Consider the following 15,093-nt stretch of genomic DNA (forward strand, 5'->3'; position numbering starts at 1 on the left):
TAAAAAAAGTTGTGGTGTCTATATACAATGGAATACTATTCAGTCACAAAATGAAGGAAAATCCTGCCATTTGTGACAACACAGATGGACCCTGAGAGCATTATGCTAAGTGAAATAAAACAGAGAAAGACAAAACTATATAATGGAATCTAACAAGAGGCAAACTCCTAGAAAAGAGATGAGATTGATGGTTACCAGAGTGGGGGTTGGGGAACGGGGAATTAGGTAAAGGTGGTCAAAAGGGACCAACTTCAGTTAGAACCTAAGTCAGTATTGAGGATGTAATGTGTAATATCATGACTATAGGTAATCCTGCTATATGGCATGTTTGAAAGTTGCTGTGAGAGTAAATCCTAAAAGTTTTCATCACAAGGAAACAATTTTTAATTTATATGAGACAGTAGATATTAACTAAATTTACCATGGTAATAATGTTACAATATATGTATGTCAAGTCATTATGCTGTATACCTTAAACTTATACAGTGTTGTATGCCCATTTTATCTCAATAAAACTTAAAAAAAAAAGAATATTGCAGCTGATCTCTGCTTATTACTCTTACATCTTACAGACTGGGAGAGACTGTAGCTAATGTTCCTCAGAAATCAGAAGAAGCAAACAGGTTATCTAAGAAAGTCAAGTCCAAAGTGAGAGGCAGAGTCTGAGAGACAGATTGACTGACTTGATCCAAGGCAGCTATAAAAATTCCTGGTGACCTCTCCCTGCCTGTTAATCAATATGCATCTATAACTGTTTCTGCAGCTTGAAGAATCAAGGAAGTTCTTCCTTAATATCCTAGACAACAATGCCATGAAACCAGAAGACAGAAAAGGAATATAGTAGGTACTCCGTCAGTGTTTTTTAAATATAGAAAGCACAGTGCAGTCAATATAGGTACAGGCGATAGGAAATCTGTTACCTTAAAGGAGAAAAAAACCAGTTTAATAAGAGCTCACGTAAGGCAGGAAAAATTGAGAGGCTGCAATTACATAGGAGATACCATTGTGACCCTTATGGTCTTCAAAAACAGGAAGTACCACTAAGATGCTTGAAGTAATCTCTCTTTTGGTATCACACTAATATCTCCTCCAGTAGCCACGGCAGAGGCTATGAAGTATGCCTCCCCAACACCAGAGTTTGGTCTCTGACTTATTCCCCATGAAATGGAACCACAGTTGTCCAAATTCATGTGTGTGACAAAAGAATTAAGATGGGTCTGGGCCGCCTTGTTGCCATGTGGGAGCAAGGATGTTCTCAAAAACATCAGCTGTAATATTCAAAAGGCTAACGTGTGCGCCCTCTGACCAAGCAGAAGGGATCTGGGCATCACAGAGAAAATGACGACTGTATTTTGGAATATGGAGGGTATTTGGAGAGAGACGTGGAAAATAAGATGATACTAAAACAAGGACAGCCATGATACATTGTGAGGAAAGGTCACTGTAATGTACAGTTGAGTTTCCAACGGTCTTCAAGTCTTCTCAGTTCAAATTATGATAGTCCTATATTGATGTTATTTTTCAATGACTAGATTATAAAACAAGGACACAAATTAGAAAGACTGTTTAGTTGGTAGGAGAACTCTGGATAACGTGTTTGGCCCTTGCCACTGATTTGTTAACATGGTGACCCCCGCTGGCCCTTACTGATGAACTACCATGGCGATTACCTTTAAAAAAAAAAATCCATTCTGAAAAACCGTAGGGGCTCCATCTGGGACAGAATGCTGTGCAAGGTCTCATGGACTATAAACTGGACTTTCAGGAGCCGGGTGGCCCTAGCATCAGGGAGGTTGGGGACACTGGGGGTACGGTGTCATCTCAGTCTGCCCCTGCTCTGAATGGGCAGGGGATGTGTGAGGAAAAGGTGGATTCAGCCCAAGACTCCTTTCCCAGATCAAGTGACTACATTTAGAGTAGATCTTATAAACACTTAAATCTCTTGGAGGGATAGACACATGCATGTTTGATAAAAACTGGATTATTTGGGACTGGATATACCTGTGTTTGTGTTAGAACCTGAAGATAAATTAAAAGTAGCTCTTATTGGATGAAACATAGGTAAATGTCAAGGATGGAAAGGTCTTGATTACTTTGGCACATTTCTCAGGACACTGCAACTGTGATATCACTCTTCAAAAGAAGAGACTGGAAAAATTTAATACAAGAAATGAAAATAAAGTCTGTTTTTCTTCTGTTGGAATTACATTTTAGTACATTACTAGAGGGGAAAATAAATCAAGAAGGGCAGATACAAATAGATTCTTCTCATACAGAGGATAAGTTTGGAAAGACCAGTGCAAGTGGGGGAAATGCTGAGTGATGTCAGCAAAAAGAAAAATACCAAGGTTCATTAACAGAATTAAAATTAAGTTAATATATATTTCTAGAAGTGTACAAGTCCATGAGTGCTGAGGGACAGGGACCAGCAGGGCTGAGGAGTATTTTGCATTCCTTTGAGCACAAAAAATTAGGTGAAAGGAGTAATCAGTTGGAACTGGACCTCTCAGAACCAGGATTCAGCAGAGTGAACTTACCATTCCTGGTTGCCATAGGAACAGCTCAATCTAAAAAAGTCTAATAAAAAATTACAAATGAAGTAAATAATGTTAGAGGTGAGGCAACCATGGCCTAGGTAGCACCACTTGGGAGAGATATAGCAAGGAGTTTATGAGGGATCTGGGCCATAGGTAAAGATTGGGGTTATAAGACTAGGAAATGAAGTTCATTATCAACAGGTCAACCTGAGACTGAGGGCTTGGAAATACTGCCATCCTACTGTTTCTCCTACCAACTTCTACAAAAATCATGGATTTGTAGATCTCTCTTTACCCTCCATACATCCAAGTGGCTGCCAGCAAGGAGTAATAAACAGGGAAACAGCAGTTGTTCATCCTCCTGGTGACCCAGGTCAATCGCCTGAGGTCAGAGAAGTGTGGCTCCTCCTACTGAGACTTGCCCCCAGGCCCTTTGCATCACCCTGGGGGCCAGGCCTGCCTGGGTGGGGTGTAGGCATAGAACAGGCAATCAACACCACCACAAAATTTGCAACTTGGAGGAGAGCAAGAGATTCTGAAATGCATCTTGCTGAGTATTCACCCTCCATTCTCACTATTATTGGAAATCTCTAGAAACATGTGACTGGATCCACTGCAAGGCTGAGAGAAAGAATAGGAGTATGAGATAGTATACCATGCCAGGTCATCATTTCCCAAATTTGTACGAATCCTAAAACTGGATAAGGGTTTGCAACAATGTCCCTTTCTCAAGCTGCTATGGGAAAACCCCATGAGGGCAGGTCATAAAGTTGCCAGGGTCATATCATGGGAAGACAGTTTTATAGACTACTGGGGCAAAATACCTGCTTCTCTCCCCTCTGTCACTGGGCAAGAATGGCAAGTAGAGAGTGCTACATTCACTTTGAGAGAGTCAGTGCCACCGCGTTCTCAGCTTGATTAAAGGTGCATCAGTAATTGCACTCCAGTACCTGTACCCATTGGTAAGATAAAATTTGAAGATTTCTGGACCCCAGCAATAAATCACAAATTCCTAATACCAAATCATAAACTTAAAAAAAATAAACTATTTAAATATATACACAGAAGTTTTTTTTTTAAGTACTGCATTCAACTTAGTTTTCCAAAATCTCACCAAGAGCCATGGAAACAGGTATTTTCAGGAACAGTCCTGCCATGAGTTCCCATCATTGGTCCCAGACCACCCCGTCAGCAGGACTCAGGGGAAGAAGGCAGAGGAGGCACCTTCTCATGCCAACTCCCAAAGGCAGTTCTTCAGCAAAAACCTGTTGGGTGCTGGCCACAGGACATGGGAATGGCCCTTAATTCATTCTTTAGAACAACGTCTCCATTCTCCTGCCTGCCACCATCCACCTCATCAAAGTAGATAAGCAGCAGAAAAATGGGGGCAGAGAACCCAGCCTCCAGCCGCACATCATTAATGACAAGGGAGCAGCTCACTCCTATTAACCCGCCTCTTCCACCTTTCTCTCCATAACAAACACAAAGGATGCACGTAACCAGTGTCTAGAAACTCAGAAAATCCCGCCCCCACCCCCTCGCAACAGAGGTGAGACCTGGAGTTATCTATCCACCAAGAAAGAGAACTACAACCAGCAAGGGCACCAACCCTCTGGGTTTCATCAGAAGAGAAGTTTTGTAAAGCCAAGAGCTTTCAAGCCAAAACAGGTGTCTGGTGTTTGAGTAAAACTACTTAGAAACTGGAGTTCATAAGAAGAGGTCTTAGGGGTTAAAAAAGCTCAAAAGCTGCTATGATTTCAACATCAGGAGCAAAAGTGATAATAAACATAGTGGCCAGTTTTACATTTCGCCCAGTAAGGGCATTTTTTTTTTTTTTTTTTTAAAGAAGAAAGCTATCACCTACATGATCACTATAATTTCAACCAAATGAATGAATCGATGAGTCAACAAATCAATAAATAAACCCACTTGATAACCATCATCACAAAGACATAATCACAGAAAATAAAAAGGTAGACTTTTCCATTCATAAAGTAACCTTAATGAGACAATCCCTACATTGTTTTCTTGCTGACTCGCAAATCATTATTCTTAGGCAGGCATGGGTCCCGGCACAGTGCCCTATGATGTTTAAGAGCCACTACTGAAGGGGCGGGTGCCTGGGGTGAATCAGTCAATAAAGTGTCTACTCTTGATTTTGGCTCAGGTTGTGCTCTCCCGAATCGAGCCCTGGGTAGGGCTCAGCACTGACAGCGCAGAGCCTGCTTGGGATGATCTCTCTCCACACTTCCCTCTCCCCATCCCTCTCAAAATAAATTAATAAACTTTTTTTTTTTTTCTTAAAGAGCCACTCATGTAGCTTCGAGGCCACGTTTTGCTGACAGATGGACAGAGCACCAGCAGAGAGAGGCAGTACACAGGCCAGAACTCCCAGCCCGTGCTGGCTGGGCACTTTTCCCTCTCCCAGCAGCCTGGGTATGGGCACAGGAAACACCAGCAAAGCCAGAAGCATCCTGGCATTCCTGCCCTCTGCAGAGCAGGGGCCTTTTTATCCCAAGGGCCCCCTACATCTTGTAGTTCTTATTCTTGCTTTCCATCGATTCCACTTGATCAAAATGCCAGGTTCTTCCATTCTAAAACTACACCGTTGTAATGGTAGGGTGGGGGTGCTAGCAACAGGGTTTTTTACTCCACTGAGGACTGGAATGCCAGTTGAGATCTCTGGAACCAAGACAATTTTTCTTCACCAGAATATCTACATAGGTGCTTTCATTAAACTTTCATGAAAGGGAAATAAGCTGGAGGCTCTTCTAGTTCATTCGGTTCCCCCTACAAATATATAATTTAAACGCGGGTAGCTGTTAAAAAGTAAATTACACGATCAAAGGAAAAGTCTAATAAATAAACTGAGAGGTTTCTATTCTCCCAGGATTTCTTGAATTTCAAATGTGCTTCATTTTTAAGAGGTAAGCAAGGGTTTTAACCCAAAACATTTCCCCTAAATTCAAATATCATTAAAAAAAAATTTTTTTTATGTTTATTCATTTTGAAAGACAGCACAAGCACGGGTGGGGCAGAGAGAAAGGGGGACACAGAATCTGAAGCAGGCTCCAGGCTCTGAGATGTCAGCAAGAGCCCGACGCAGGGCTCGAACTCACGAACGGCGAGATAATGACCCGAGCCGAAGTCGGATGCTCAACTGACTGAGCCACCCAGGCGCCCCAATTCAAATGTCATTTAGAATTAAAACACGTTTCTAAAAATGCACCTGAAATCCATTTTTACAACCCATTTCTACCCCTGTCCCCCAACTAAACAGTTATTTTTTTAAAACCTTCAACAAAATCTTTCATCAACACCCCCCACGAGAATGCAACTATACACTTAACAGTATGGGCTAGAGAAAGCTTAGCTGCCCCAATCCCTCCTCACTCCTCTAAGAAACTTTAATAAAAATGTTTAATTTTTTATTGCAAATTAAAATGTAAGAAAACACAACACGGCACGAGAAACGACCTTTGGTTCAGCCATGGAGAAAAATCTCAAGCTTTCTAAGATGACTGAGGTCATTACGACAAGACTAGACTAACAGAGCGTCAAATGTCAACAGCAAGAATGGCAAGAACTCCAGGGTTTGTGTGACATTAGCAAGGCTGAATGTTATCACATTTGCAAAACGCCACCAGGATTGCACAGCCGTATCGATTTTAAATATGAGGCACCCGACTCAGAGTGAAAACATTTCCCCCAAGAAAAGGCAATCCCACTAAAGCTGAAGCACTATAGTCAGGAAAGAGGAGGAGGATTTGATCCTCTGGAACTTTAAAAATTCATTCTATGGGTTCTTTCACTTGAAAATGCTTCTATTCAGGATATGAGGTAACGTAAAAAGCTAGTTAACCTTAATGGTTGTTCCTAATTGTTGAAATTAACATTTCATTCTTCCGCTGGTTCATTTTGGGGATTGGATGAAAAAGGAAGAGACCATTCAACTAGCTTTTTCCATTTTTACGATGAATTCCAGCCCTACGGAAAAGCAGAACTGGAATCGCATCATGGCACCAGAAGAGAGTGGAAGCACCGAGAAGCTGGCATTGAGGTAAGGCTGCACACTTCTGTCACTTCACCAAGTTCAAGCCTATGGCCACAGGCCATCCAGACCACACGCAGAATAAAAAAGGAGACTTGGAAAACTTTTCAACGTCTTAAAGGAGGAAAATGACTCTGCAGGCGACCCATTCTCCTAATTGCAGAGTGGCAGTTTAACAAGCTGCTTGACAATTAATTTTTAAGTATGCAGCCATGTCTAATTCCACAAGATTGAAGTGTGTGGTGCACAGGGTAGTTTTTTTTTGTTTGTTGGTTGGTTTTAATTGCAGAGGCACAAATAATGGAAATTGCTCTGAACACTCACACGTGAGAAGCTCAGTTCATTACAAATAAGCTGCCGTCGGTTGTCCATTCAAAGTACATGTATATTAAAGGAGTGAAGGGGCACCTGGGTGGCTCAGTCGGTTAAGCATCCGACTTTAGCTCAGGTCACGATCTCACGGTCCGTGAGTTTGAGCCCTGCGTCGGGCTCTGTGCTGACAGCTCAGAGCCTGGAGCCTGCTTCCGATTCTGTGTCTCCCTCTCTCTCTGCCCCTCCCCCGTTCATGCTCTGTCTCTGTCTCAAAAATAAATAAACATTAAAAAAAAAAATTTAAAGGAGTGAATAACATACCCATTCCGATAGGTCACTGAGCTAGCAAAATCAAAAACAAAACAGTAAATGGATATTTTAGTGTATGAAATTCTTGCAAAAGCTTTCAAGCAATTTGAGGAGTCTACAGATGTTTACTGTAGGAAAAAGAAAAAAAATAAAAAACCAGTGAGAGTAAAGGGAGTGGATTTCCCGCCTAGTGAGTATGTGGTTATTTGAGCTAGAAGTTAAGCAGTGGCATCAGATGTAGAAGTTTGTGTTCACTTCTTCCCCCTGGTACAGTGCTGATGTCTTCAAGAAACTAGCAAGCAGCATGCTACAGCCAAACTTTGTGGGCAGCACTTTTTCATAATTACATTTATATAAGAAAATCCAGGGGCACCTGGGTGGCTCAGTCAGTTAAGCATACGACTTCAGCTCAGGTGATGATCTCATGGTCTGTGGGTTCAAGCCCTGTGTTGGGCTCTGTGCCGACAGCTCAGAGCTTGGAGCCTGCTTTCAGAGTCTGTGTTTCCGTCTCTCTCTGTGCCCCTCCCCTGCTCATGCTCCGTCTCCATCTCTCACAAATGAATGTTAAAAGAAAAAAAGAAAAAAATGCACCCAAACAAATGGGTCAGTACCCACAACAGACAAATTTCAAACTTCTTTTTCTTTGAAATACTGCAAACAAGCATTTGGACTTTCTTTTAAAACCAAAGAGGTACTTTCCTGCCATCAACTAAGGTCTTGTAGATGGCATATTTTAACTGGATACCATGTTATCAAAAGGCCAGTTCAAAAATGAATTATGAGTTGTCTGCATACATTTTCATAACCATCAGCTTATCAGAGAAGCATTAAAATCCATTATATTAGCATAAAATCATAGCATAACACGTGAGAGAATTGTAAGAAGAGGAGAAAAGGAGCAAGAATGGTGATACACGTTTCATGACAATTTGGTCTGTGAAAAAACATATTCAAAACCTTAGTTTGAAGGCCTCTCATTATTATTTAATTTCTGAAAATAGCATCTGGTTCCTTGAAGAAAGGCATTGTGTCAAAACTACAGACTACATCCCATATCCGTCTAAAAGAAAATTTATAGGAGATGCAAAAAAAAAAAAAGATTAAAATTATAGAGTCATCACTTTATGCTTTAGGGGTGCTGTCTTAGGCGGAGTTTCGAACATCCTTTGTTCACATGAAGGTAGAAAGAGAAGGAGCACATGGATTCAAATCTACCTAAAATTATGGGAGCCGGGTCTCAAAAGCAGTGGCTAACACAAACAGGCTAATATTTCCACAGCTCATCAGTGATGGGCTATATATAGTCACTAGGACACTCCAGATGAAGTGAGTGGCAACGCTTTTCCTTGGTGCAGGGCAACCTCCGTAGGCAGGGGACAGGTCTCTTGCATCCATGTGGTGTCAAGTAGTAAGAGCTGGTGAAACCAAAGCCCAGAGGAGGTAGGAGATTTACCATAGTCAGACTTCCGGTTGGTTAGCAGAGCCAGGATGATGCCTGAACTTCCTGCCTCCCAGGTTCCTCCCCTAAACAGGCTGCCTCTAGGGAGCAAATCTGAATGAACTCTAATGCTGGACAGATTTGAAAGAGTAGTTTTTTTTTTTTTTCAATATATGAAGTTTATTGTCAAATTGGTTTCCATACAACACCCAGTGCTCATCCCAAAAGGTGCCCTCCTCGATAACCATCACCCACCCTCCCCTCCCTCCCACCCCCCATCAACCCTCAGTTTGTTCTCAGTGCTTAAGAGTTGAAAGAGTAGTTTTGACATATAACCTCCCCCGGGCTTTTGCATGTAAGCGTTATTCTGCCCAGCAGAGGTAGTTATGTTTTTAAATACAAAAAATATTATTTTTGTAGAAGGTATGGACAACCAGCTGTAAGGGAAAATAGAAAGGGAAGCATCCAAAATCAGAATGTTATTTTTTCTTCACTTCCAAAGAAAAAGCAGGGGCAAGCCAAGTAAAAATGTAATACCGTGGCATCCTGTTCTCACTAATGAGGCAGTAGACAGGGGTAACATTCCCAAGACGAAACAGACAGACAGGCACTGGCACTGGGGTGGGGCCAGAGTCCCGAGGGTGGGCACCGAGGAGGTCCCTGGGGACCCTGAAGTAGTGGCTTTTACCAAATCGTGCAAAGGAAGGTCATACTTGAATACCTAATGGGGCTGTTTTGGTGTATCCTCGCTCCCCTCACTTTATGGCATATGAGAGCAGATCCTACGACTTACCAGATAGTACACGCAGAAGTGACTGTAGTTTTTGTCCAAAGGAAAGCTTACGCACTATTGCAAAGGTGCAATTAATGCCTCCTGTTAGATTTGATTCGTGAAATGATTTCTCTCTTTTAAAAAATGTAGTCTTTAAAGAAAGGTCAATGGGGATGAGGTTTATTTAGAACTGGATACATCGTTCCTCCGTCTTGTTCCCTCTCCATACATATACCAAAATACATGCTCATTCTGGCTCTTTTCTGACAAGTATGAAAGGAAGGCAACAATCTCAGACTGAGAGGCTAAATCTCGATGACGGGGTATCCCTTCCCTTCTATAACACAGAAATGGTGTGAACTCATGGCCTCAGGAATAAAGGGGTAAGGATCCTATTAGCCTTCTTCATTCTGGATGAGTTCAAGATTTCTAAATCTGGGCACAGCTCGAGTTGAAACTTTACTCAAGGGGCTCCTAAGTCCTCTCATAAGCATCTTTGATTTATTTGCTCATCACCTAACAATCCCCGGGTATCTTTCGCAGATTCTTAGAAAATGATGTTGTCACTTTTCTGTGACTTTAGAAAATGGATGCATGTTCTGAACTTGACCACAAGGTAAGTATCTCATGACATGTACTTTAATAACCTTTACATGAAGATAGCATAATGTAAGATTAAATCTCACTGCTGGTTATAAGGGCATATGGTACCAGGAGACAATCCCTAGATTCTGAGACAGCCGAGGCTCATCCTCCTCGGACCCAACAACTGTGTCACACACCACACGTGCATTTCTCTAGCAGCTGTATTGAGGGGAGTAGTCCCACTCTAAAGGCAGGGGCAAATGAAAGAAGCCTGAGGCTCCTTTCAGAGTTAGTGGGACCATAACATAAGTAATATGGGAAATTAAAGGACTACCTCTCAGTGACGCTGTGAGAAAAGCTCTTGCAGAAGCAATATTTTTCCAGGTCACATTTCCCAATCAAGGTTGAAAGAATGATTGTGTAAGGGTGCCTGGGTGGCTCAGTCTCTTAAGCAGCTGACTTCAGCTCAGGTCATGATCTCGCGGTTTTTGAGTTTGAGCCCCACATGGGGATCTGTGCTGACAGCTCAGAACCTGGAGCCTGCTTCAGATTCTGTGTCTCCTCTCTCTGCCCCTTGCCTGCTCACATTCTGTCTCTCACTCAAAAATAAATAAACATTAAAAAATTTTTGGGAGCGCCTGGGTGGCTCAGTCGGTTAAGCGGCCGACTTCGGCTCAGGTCATGATCTCGCGGTCCATGAGTTCGAGCCACGCGTCGGGCTCTGTGCTGACCGCTCAGAGCCTGGAGCCTGTTTCAGATTCTGTGTCTCCCTCTCTCTCTGACCCTCCCCTGTTCATGCTCTGTCTCTCTCTGTCTCAAAAATAAATAAATGTTAAAAAAAAATTAAAAAAAAAAATAAAAAAGTTTTTTTAAAAGCTGATTGTATGTTAGCCTCCTAGACATTTTAGCAACTAAAGTCAAGCATGATCTTATGTGCTCATGATATTATGTGTTCGGTCTTATATAAAGTGTAACATTAATATGGCAATTGTAACATTAATGCATTTTACATGTCTTTTTTTTTTTTTTTTAAGTAGAAGTCTAACAATGATTAAGTTTTAGAGAAAACGAGAGCCCTTATCAGAAGGAGGGCAGCTGGTAATTATATTAATCAAGGCCTTTCATTTTTAGAAGCATTATGCCCATTCGTGTCAAAACCCAATTGGAACTTCTATGCACCCGGTTATGTAGCACAGCCCTCTCCTTCCTGTGAGGCATCCAAATATGAAAGGAGGGAGTGGAACAGAGATGAAGAGAAACCAATATACATTTTCAGCCCTTGTAGAGATTTCTCTCATTTACTTTTCACCCAACACTATGAGGTAGGTTGCATTCTGAAGATTCAGAAAGTAAGGTAATTTGCCCTGGAGCTCACCTGGACTGAAAACACATCTACCTGATTCTAAAGACTGACTTGTTCTCACTGCAAATCTCTGAGGGATTGTGGGATTGAGGGCTCAGAGGGAGATGGTAACATCTCTTTTAGTGCCATGTCCTGCTGAAAGTGGCTGGGTATTTCATATACTGTAGGTCCAATCAATCAATCAAAAATGTTAAAGCATTTTAATATTTGTATGCAGGGATTCTATCTCAAACTCCAGTCATTTAATTGGCCACAGGGCCAACATGCGTCTCTTGGTAATTTTCTCCCGAATAAAATCAGATAGGATTTAATCACAGTCAAATTGACCCATAGATGAATTTAGCTAGGGTGGACTCTGGGGGCACCAAACATTCTCTGCCTCCAAATCCTCATCATTTATTCTCCTTTTCAACATAAAGCTGGGTCCCACATGCTACTTGCTATAGCTACAGACACTTCAATAACAAACTCTATTGTTAAACAAAGCTGGACACCTTTGTTTTCTTTATTAGCAAGGGGAGTGGCTGCAGAATTATAAATCCTTGCAAAAAGACTTCTGTACGCTCATCATGTGAATAAACAAACAACCAAAGTCATTTTTAAACATGTTCAGTTGCTGCACACCAGTGAACAGACACACCACACAAGGACCAATTTATGGCTAGAAGGAAAAATTACACTCTTCAAAGCATCCCATTTGGTGGCAGTCATGATCATTAGTGAAAGTAATATCTATTTAAAAGCAGTAAATGCCTATTTCCAAACAGAATGGACTGGCATACAAAGGAAGTGTCATCCCACTCAAGCATCCCCAGGCTTCCCAGAGAATCATTATGGTCTGTCATGTTAACTCACTTCCTTTTTGTTTTTTTCCCTCTCCTCTTTCTCTTTTTTTTTTCCCCTGCTGAATATCATCATCTAAAATCAAATTAAGTACTAATAGTAAATGTGCACAGAAATCACTTCAGGAAAGCAAAACAATCAGACTCAAGAGGTTATATAAAAATACTCTTTCTCATGGTAAAGATCAAGAGCCCAGATGGAATTGTGACAACATTCCAAGAGGGTTACAGTAGCTGAGCTGAAGCTGTTATCCAGGTGACTAATTAAAAGAACCACCAACAGGGGCGCCTGGGTGGCGCAGTCGGTTAAGCGTCCGACTTCAGCCAGGTCACGATCTCGCAGTCCGTGAGTTCGAGCCCCGCGTCAGGCTCTGGGCTGATGGCTCGGAGCCTGGAGCCTGTTTCCGATTCTGTGTCTCCCTCTCTCTCTGCCCCTCCCCCGTTCATGCTCTGTCTCTCTCTGTCCCAAAAATAAATAAACGTTGAAAAAAAAATTAAAAAAAAAAAAAACCACCAACAAATAATAACGTCTTAATAATTTCAAGAGTACCATCTCCCATCTATCTGTACTCCAGCTCCCCTTTCAAGTCCCTTCTTTCCAGCTCTAAAATTGCTAGTCAAGGATGATGGTGAGGATAATAATAAATGTGTCAAGATGAGAAAAAACTATTATATTCTGTTTGGTAAAATAGCACAAAAAGGTGACATGACACACAGGAAATTTCAGAGTCTGACCCAACATGGGGATCAATGAATCTTTAGTAATAAATACTGTGTATCATTTATTTTGGACTCAAGTTTTCGAAGAGAATGAATCACCCAGTAAGATTTAATGTACTGGTTTTTGAATATGGTCAATTAAAGATGGCCTCTGAAATATACAATTATATTGAGTAAACTTCTCCTACAACATGGCTGGTCTTTAAGGTAGGTCTTATTTGTATGCTCCAAAACTAAGTAGTCACCGTTACCAAGAGTCTTCACATTCTCTTCGGAATATGAATTGCTATGTATGCTTCTTTAAGAAAGACCAAGTTAAGACTGTAACTGCACGGCAATAAAGAGGAAGGATTACAACCAGAACTTCTGAATGTACTTTGTCATGCTAAATCAAAGAGTCCTTTCAAATACACGTTTTGACCAAATCAGGATAAAAGAATGCCCAAGAGATAGAATTCTCCAGTTAACATAGCATCTATCCTCCCAGTTTCTATCCTTGGGCCGTAAGTAGGCAGAGTCTAGCTGCTCCTGGTTGAAACTCAAAGTGGTACTATTCCAAATCAGCCAGCTCCTCCTCACCAAAGAGGTCTATAAATGATGAGTTGTTAGTTTTGGAAAAAGAATGAGGAATTAAAAATTGATTTGTTCCACTGAGCTGAAGGGCATATGTCTATGGAGGAAAGCATGGGTACTAAGGTCAATGAGAGGGGGAAGTGAACACAGACTTCAGTGAACATCCAAAGAACAAAAACTCACCTGTGTTAATGCTCTACAGTACAAAACAAAGCTATTCTCGGGTGGCTGACAAAAGCATCTTATTTTAAACCACAAGAGTGAAGAATCACAAACAATGGTGTTAAGGACCCTAAGAAACAAATTAAACATTCTAATTTTATAGGTGACAACACTATGGCTCCAAGAGATGATAAGACTTGTGTAAGATCACACTAAATGCTGGAAGATGACCCACATGTAAATACTGATTCCGTTGAGTCTATGATCATCATCTCTTTTACCATAAATGACACATTCCTTATTATGTATGAGTTCATTTGAGTCAAGTGAGAATAAACTGTGCTAGGTACTACAAATTGTTCCTATCTACATGCAGTTTACTCCCCAGTACAGGATGCAGAAAATTGGACTTGCAGTTACAGTACAGAATAAGAACTACTTACTCCCTGTTGCTCAAGCAAGAGCACCCATCCCAGACTTCTGGGGTCAATAAAGGCTTCTCAATAGATCTAATATTCAAACTGGTTCCTTGAAGGCAAAGTAGAGATTTTACAGGGGCAGAGAAACAGGAGGAGGAAGCTTTTCTAACAGGAGGGGGTAGCAGACACACAGGATCAGAGGCAAAAGAGTGCTGCTATGTTAGAGCAAGTGAAAGGAATTCAATATGGCTGGAACACTGAGTGCCTGGGGGGAAGTGGTGAGGGACAGGGCAGGAAAGGTGAGCAGGGTGAACAAATCTAGAAAGCCTTTTTGTCTAGTTAAGGAATTTAGACTTTTTCTCAAGATAATGGGAAGACAAAGAGTTTTAAAACAGGGAAGTAAAATGATTAGATCTGCATTTTGGAAAGAACATTAGGATAGCTCAATGAAATAAAATGGCAGCACGGGGGTGCATGTGTGGTTAAGTATAAAAGAAATCAAAGCAGTAAGCTGTTGGTGTAATCTGGAAGACAGGATAGTCATCTAGTGCAATATCTGAGGGGGATGGAAAGAGATATTTGTATTTGAGATATTCAGGCCACAGAATTAAAATACCCGATGATAAATAGATACAAATGGATGTGGGTCATTTGGGAAAGAATCAAAATTATTCTGAAGTCTGTGGTCAAAGACCTTCTGACACGGGAGCTATGGAGTACAGTCCCTCAGTTTTATAGTCAGGGACCATTCTTATAACAATAGAAAGTCAAGACAGCTCTATATTTTCTCATCATGAATGAAACTGTGGAGTCCCGGAAGGCAAAGACTGAATTCTACAGGATACTTCATTGGGGCAGTCATAAACCTCTGATGAGACTTTCCCAAGAAAAAAGAACTGCCCAACAAGCACCCTCCATCTCAACGCCCTTCTCACATTTTCTGGTGGATCATGGGTTAGGAAAGAGGAGTAGGTTCAATGTCCCATGGCCTGCATATGCAGCGTAAATGG

The 15,093-nt window shown here is 41.4% G+C and overlaps 1 protein-coding gene across 1 annotated transcript in view; it reads right to left on the bottom strand.

Moving 5' to 3' along the window:
- RYR3 (ryanodine receptor 3) overlaps positions 1-15,093 on the bottom strand; it is a 529,492-nt gene that overhangs the window by 313,708 nt on the left and 200,691 nt on the right. The gene's annotated exons all lie outside the window — the stretch shown is intronic.

The sequence above is a fragment of the Herpailurus yagouaroundi genome, unplaced genomic scaffold (assembly GCF_014898765.1).
Source record: "Herpailurus yagouaroundi ecotype Mexico unplaced genomic scaffold, PumYag 184, whole genome shotgun sequence".
Taxonomy (NCBI): Eukaryota; Metazoa; Chordata; class Mammalia; order Carnivora; family Felidae; genus Herpailurus; species Herpailurus yagouaroundi.